Source organism: Podarcis filfolensis (genome assembly GCF_964270895.1).
Source record: "Podarcis filfolensis genome assembly, chromosome: Z".
NCBI lineage: Eukaryota > Metazoa > Chordata > Lepidosauria > Squamata > Lacertidae > Podarcis > Podarcis filfolensis.
In genome coordinates, this window is record NC_139617.1 from 21,197,220 (window position 1) to 21,204,876 (window position 7,657).

Sequence of the window (7,657 nt, forward strand, 5' to 3'; positions counted from 1 at the left end):
GCACGGAAATGCTGTTTGCCTTCCCGCCGGAGCGGTACCTATTTATCTACTTGCACTTTGACGTGCTTTTGAACTGCTAGGTTGGCAGGAGCAGGGACGAGCAATGGGAGCTCACCCTGTCGTGGGGATTCGAACCGCCAGCCTTCTGATTGGCAAGCCCTAGGCTCTGTTGTTTAACCCACAGCGCCACCCGCTGTGGTTCTACTCACCATTTTATCCTCAAAACACAGTGTCTGGCCCTAGGTTACCCAGTGAGCTTCATGGCCGAATGGGGATTTGAACCCTGGTTTCTCGGGTCCTAGTACAACACTCTAACCATGCCATATCTCGATATTAAAGGATTGGAGGTAAAAGAGATTCCAAGTCAATTTTCACAGCTATGTTAATGAAAAGAAATGAAAGCTATTGTGTACGGTCCACCTATAGCTCATGGGCCCTATCTTGCTTGCCATGCCAAATTAATTCCTTCCATTGGCACTTCTTCCTGGTCTTCCAAATGGTGCATCTTCTTCATCATCTTAATCATAACTGCAAGCAGATCAGAGCACACCAGAACCAGGAAAATGTGCCACTCCTTGTGCCACCTCCAACCTGCTTGCAATGACAGTATGCAAGATGAAAAACAGACCCTTTTGCAAGGGCTCTTCTTTCTTTGTAAAGTTACTTGTATATGGCAATTTCATTTTTTTAAAATCAGATAAGTGCAGAACCATTATAAATATGCAATAAGACTCACACAATGTTTTTAAAAAGAGAAAGATGACTAGTTTTCATGTCTGGGGTCATCTAATGAAGCTGATTGTTGGAAGGTTCAGGACAGACAAAAATAAATAGTTCCTCACACAGCATGTAGTTAAACTATGGAATGTTCTACTAATGGGGAAATACTGGGTTTCAGTAGCCAGTACCTTGCAGGTTCGGGCCGGAATGGCCAATAAAATCCAGACTCCAGAGGTTAGCAAAGCAAGGTGTTTATTTAGCATTGCAATGGACACCATTTAACCGCCTAGAGCAGAAAGTGCCACCTCATGTAAAAAGCATAGCAATAGTTAAACTTTAAGCATTCCTACACAACAACTGTTCTGGCCAGCTAAGTCACACAGCATAGCTCAACCGCCTTCTGAAATAGCAATGGCCTTCATCCTTATCTCCTTCCTCTTGCTTACGTGCTGCTTTGTTCTTCTCTCATGGTTCTCTTGCAAAAACAACCTTCACATTCCAACCTTCGCTTGCTAAACCCTTCCAACACACGTTTCAATTTTCATGCTATAATTTCAATAAGTTCTCTGACAATACCATGAGATGTAGCAATGACCCCCAACTTGGATTGCTTTAAGAGGGGGGTTGGGCAAATGGTGGATTAGGCTGTCAATGGCTGTGCTCTGCCTCCACTGTTGGAGGAAATATGCCTCTGAATGCCAGTTGCTGGGGAAAACAAGTGGGGAGAATGCTGTTGCTCACAGGTCTTGCTTGTGGGCTTCTCAAAGGCATCTAGTTGGCTACTGGACTTGGTGGGTCTTTGATCTGATCCAGAAGGGCTGTGTTTATGTTCTCGTGGTTTTAGCTGCCTTTACTTACTTTGTTTGCAGGAGGTGCTTCAGAAGGAGTCGTACTCCCCTTATGTTTAGAGCTGGGGGGCATTTTTCTTTTACCACGCTACTTCCTGGACAAGAAATACAATCCGCAGGGTATGAAACTGCTGGATAGGGTTTTTATTCATGATTTGAACATGCTTCATGGAGCCCTCAGAGGGTCAGTTTACATTCTTTCATATAGTTAAAGGTATAGGGACCCCTGACCATTAGGTCCAGTCGTGACCGACTCTGGGGTTGCGGCGCTCATCTCGCTTTATTAGCTGAGGGAGCCGGCGTACAGCTTCTGGGTCATGTGGCCAGCATGGCTAAGCCGCTTCTGGTGAACCAGAGCAGTGCACGGAAACGCAATTTACCTTCCCACCAGAGCGGTACCTATTTATCTACTTGCACTTTGGCGTGCTTTCGAACTGCTAGGTGGGCAGGAGCAGGGACCGAACAATGGGAGCTCACCCCGTCGCGGGGATTCGAACTGCCAACCTTCTGATCAGCAAGTCCTAGGCTCAGTGGTTTAACCCACAGTGCCACCCACGTCCCATTCTTCATATAGTTAGAATCATATAATTGTAGAGTTAAAAGGGACCCCAAGGGCCATCTAGTCCAACTCCCTGCAATGCAGGAATATTTTGTTAAAGGTGAAGCTGGAACCCATAATCCTGAGATTAAGAGACTCATGCTCTACCAACTGATCTATTTTAGCTATCTAAACAGTGGAAGTGTTGTTGATTATATTTAGAGTACCACCCTCATTATTTTCTTATGTGAAAATATTTGAAATGCAAGAAAAAACAGAAAGTGATCACTTGCCTTTATTAGGTCCCCTAATAAAATGTCTTCCTCAGGCAGGAGGTGATTCTGGAGAGCTTTTGGGTGTGAAAAGATTGAAATGGTCACTCAATCTAAGCAATAACGCTTGAAAGTTGTTATCTAGTGATCGTATGATGATTCTGTGCAAGAGCTTTGAAAGTGAATTGTCAGTTCTGGTGGACACCTTCCCACAAATTGCAGCAGACCCAGGTTATTAAATTCAAAAGCTTCAAACAATATACTCAGATGGTTCAATACAGCTGGCTTGATGCACAATGTAAAGATGTTATGAAAGTTCTGGCAAAGTTTAACAGGGCTTTCTAGAAGAAATCTGTAGCGAAATCCATGGAAAAACGGAGTAATGCTAGAGCAGATTATAAGAAACTGCTCAAGAACAAGAAAGCAGATTATGGAAGGAGGCTAAATTAATGAAATGATTTCATTAATTTAAACATACATTGGGGGAAACTACCGTATTTTTCGCCCTATAGGACGCACCGGCCCATAGGACGCACCTAGTTTTCGGGGGGGGGGGGGAATCAAGGAAAAAAATATGATTCTCCCCCCCTGCAGCTCTGGGAGCAGCGGACAGGCTGCACGCAGCCTGTGCGCTACTCCAAGACCTTCTCCCTGCTTTTGCAGGAGGTGGCGGAATTCCCCCACCTTCCACAAAAGCCCACAGGAGCCGGCGTGACTCCTGCGGGCTTTTCGACCAGGAGGGAGAAGGGACTGAAACGGCCAGTCAGTCCCTTCTCCCTCCTTGGGGAAATGCCCCCAAGAGCGGTGCGCTCTTTAAAGAGCGCGCGGCTCCTGCGGGCTTTTCGACCCAGATTGTGCCCCCCCGATCCTCTGGGGCTGGTGATGGGGGAAGCGCTACTTTCCTCCACCGCCAGCCTCAAAGCCGGGTTGGAGAGTAGCAGGAAGGCGTCGCGCGCCTTCCCGCTGCCCCCCATCCTCTGGGGCTGGCGATGGGGGAAGCGCTGCTTTCCCCCACTGCCAGCCTCAAAAAGCAGACTCTCCTGGCTTCAGCGGAAGCAACGCGAAGCCTCCAGAGCGCGGAGGGAGGGTTCCCTCTGCGCTTCGGAGGCTTCGCGTTGCTATCGCTGAAGCCAAGGAGCCTGAATTTGCCCTATAGGACGCACACACATTTCTCCTTCATTTTTGGAGGGGGAAAAGTGCATCTTATGGGGCGAAAAATACGGTAAACATTCAAAGCAGTCTTGGTTACTGTTGCCTGCAAGACCTGAAGGAGGTTCTGAAGATGGATAAGCACTAACCAGGGATTGGCGTCACTGGTTAAACTCCTTAATAATAATAATAATAATAATAATAATAATAATAATAATAATAATTTATTATTTATACTCCGCCCATCTGGCCGAGTTTCCCCAGCCACTCTGGGCAGCTCCCAATCGAGTGTTAAAAACAATACAGCATTAAATATTAAAAACTTCCCTAAACAGGGCGGCCTTTAGATGTCTTTTAAAGATAAAATAGCTGCTTATTTCCTTCACATCTGATGGGAGGGTGTTCCACAGGGTGGGCGCCACTACCGAGAAGGCCCTCTGTCTGGTTCCCTGTAACCTCACTTCTCACAATGAGGGAACCACCAGAAGGCCCTTGGCGCTGGATCTCAGTGCCGGTCTGAACGATGGGGGTGGAGACGCTCCTTCAGGTATACAGAACCGAGGCCGTTTAGGGCTTTAAAGGTCATCACTAACACTTTGAATTGTGCTCAGAAACGTACTGGGAACCAATGCAGATCTCTCAGGACAGGTGTTACATGGTCCCGGCAGCCAATCCCAGTCACCAGTCTAGCTGCTGCTTTCTGGATTAATTGAAGTTTCTGGGTCACCTTCAAGGGTAGCCCCACGTAGAGTGCATTGCAGTAGTCCAAGCGGGAGATAACTAAAGCATGCACCACTCTGGCGAGACAGTCCGCGGGCGGGTAGGGTCTCAGCCTGCGTACCAGGGAACTTAGAAGCAATTAAATCATCTCAATGTTCCCCATGTTCCTCTATACTGAAAATGGAGCATTTTAGAGCCAGTTACTTGTCAAAAGCCCTGCCTGTATCATTAATATCTGCCTTTATTGAGTTGCGCTTTCAAGCAATGCCCTCGGCAGTGCTGGTTGGTTGTTACAAAAAGATTCCATACGCAGATAGATGTTGTATATGCAGGTAATTGGAGGTGGAAGATATTATTCATTATTTGTTATACTGCCCCTTATACACACCCCCAAGCTTTTTTAAACCTTTGTTTGTTCAAGGAAGCAATCATCCCACAATTGAGCGCGTTCTGTGGTTACTGAGTGATTCCAACACATTAGTGACACATAGAGTGACCCTTTTCGCGTTGGTGGCTAAGGAGATTAGGTAGAAGGATTTGGACAAAATAGCTGTGAACTGTAAGGGGTATTCAGAGGTCTAAATCTGAAATACATTTTGTATATAGCAGTGGAGACCCCCTGGTTATAGTCTCACCAGAAGCTGATGATTCTGTTTGTTTCAGCCAATGCCTTGATTTATATTTTGAGTCTAAAACTGTTTGTGCTTTTGCTTGTGTCATGGCCTTTGACTAGCACAATAAACATTGATTGATTGATACGTCATTTATATGTTGCCCCATAACACAGATTCCCCCCCCCCCAATGCAATAGTTAGGCTTTTAAAAAGCCTTTGTGAAAAGCTCAACTGCTGTGTGCAGTGAGGATGGGAGGCAGCTAGGGATGGAAGAGGGGAGGTGTGAGAAAGATGGGGAAGAGTATGAAATGGATGGAAGGAAATATGAATGGATGTTTGTGTCTGCACAAAGAAGAGAGTATGTGCCTATGTGTGTGTGTGTAATTGGTCAAGCCCTGCCTACTTTTGTCTCCAGCTCCACCCACCACTGGTATACTGTCCTTAAAGGGAAATGTGATCCTTGGACGTACAAAGCTCCCCCCCCCGCACTGTATTGTGTTTTTACTGTCTTTTAATTTTTATTCTAAATGTTTGCTGTATAATCTGCCTTCCATTGAGTTCCATTGGCCAGAAGAAGGTGGAAGGTTAAAACATTTATTAAAATAGGCACAGCAGTGATGCAAGCATTTTCTCTCTCTTAAACTTAAGCTGTGTCAGCAATCTTCACTGCTTGTCCTAATTTGCAGATGGGGGGTGCAGAGGTTCAGAGGGACAAGATGCCAGTCAATCAGGGAAATCAGAAACTCTTGATGATTGACTGCAAATCAACCAGATGTCTACCAGGAGATCTGGATCTGTTTTCTTTCTTGCTCTTGATTACCCAGTTCTGAACAGTTACCAGTTTCCCAACACAATGCAGCTTCCCAAAAAGTGGGGCCCTGTTTCCCAACCCCCCACCCCTTAGGCAGCAATCCTTACTTACAAGAGACTGATAACCAGAGAAGGGAAATGATGTAAAACAGCATTACAAGCAGTGTTACACTGATTTTTTAATACTGTAATGGTGATTTTTGTTTTATCTTTAGTTGTTGGTTTTTTAATAGTGTTTTATAGATTGTAATTGTTTAACTCTTGATTTGTTAATTATATTATATTATTTATGATGTATTTGTGATGCTCTGTTCTGGTACTGTTATTTATTCTTTGTAAGTAGCTTTAGCATTCATTTAAATGGAAAGCATCATAGAAATACAATTCTTCAATCAACTAAGCCCCATTGAACTACTGAGATTTACTTTCAAGTAAGCACACGTAGGCTCATTTTGTCAATAGTATGAAGTAATAGAGGCTAACCCTCCCCAGTCAAGGTGGATCTCCAAATCAGATTAACCGTTCCAGAGAGATAATATGAAAACTGTTCCACTATATTTTTGCTCATGCTGAAATTTCCCTCTATTTTCCCTCTTCATACTCTTTTCTTTGGTCAGAAGATGGAGCCATTCTCCATTCTATACAATTCTTGCTCTATTTTAACTAGAGCAGGATTAGTCCCTAGGGCATTATAAAGTAGCATTTGATTATTCACTCTTATTTTCAGTCTGAAACTGGGCCAGCCAACATCTTTCCAAAACCAAACAGATACTTAAAATAATAATAAAAACAATAAATGAATGTTTTAAGTAAAGATTCCATGAAAATAAAAAATAGAACAGTTTACAGTGGCAAATTGCAGCATCACCATCATCATCATCATCATTATTATTATTAATAATAATAAACCAATCCCCCAGAGTGTGTGTGTGTGTATGTGTTATATCCTTTTCACTTTCCTTTTCGAACATACATGGTTATACAAATGAAATAACTGCTTTGAAATAAGTTTACATAAGAGAAAACACTGCTGTTACTGGGTATTAACCATCTTTCTTTTCTTTGTTTTCAAAAATGTAATAAAATTCCATCTTTTTCAATTAAAAATGTAACTTCTTTCCATCAGTTTGAAAGAGTTGGCACACAATGCAATCCTAGGAATGTTTGCTAAAAAGTAAGTCCCACTGTGTTCAGTGTGTTTACACCCAAGTAAGTATGCTTAGGATCACACTTTAGCCATATGAGCTACATTTTCTGGTCAGCCCACTATGGACTGTGTCATAACCTAGTACCTAAAGGTGGTTGGGAGGCTGCACCCACTTCCTCCAAGGGGGGGGGAAGCAGCTTTATTGCAAAGGGGAGACTCTCCTGCCCCCATCCATTGGGCAGAGGACCAGCAGCTTCTCTTAAAGGGGTGTCATAGCTCAGTGGAATAACACACAAAAGGTCCGAGGTTCATTCTCAGGCAGGCAGTGCTTGGAATCTCCCCTGATTGAAACTCTGGTGAAACACTGCTTGTCAGTGTAGATAATAAAGAGTTAGTAAAGGTAAAGGGACCATTAGGTCCAGTCATGACCGACTCTGGGATTGCGGCGCTCATCTCGCTTTATTGGCCAAGGGATCCGGCATACAGCTTCCGGGTCATGTGGCCAGCATGACTTAGCCGCTTCTGGTGAACCAGAGCAGTGCACAGAAACGCCGTTTACCTTCCCGCCGGAGTTGTACCTATTTATCTACTTGCACTTTTATGTGCTTTTGAACTGCTAGGTTGGCAGGAGCAGGGACCGAGCAATGGGAGCTCACCCCATCGCGGGGATTTGAACCACCGACCTTCTGATCAGCAAGTCCTAGGCTCTGTGGTTTAACCCACAGCACCACCCGTGTCCTAATACAGAGTTAGACAAACTGATAAAGTTAGACGAACTGATAAAGCAGATTCCTGTATACAGACAGTTTAGTTTCCCCTCCCCTCCCCTAGCAGACTAG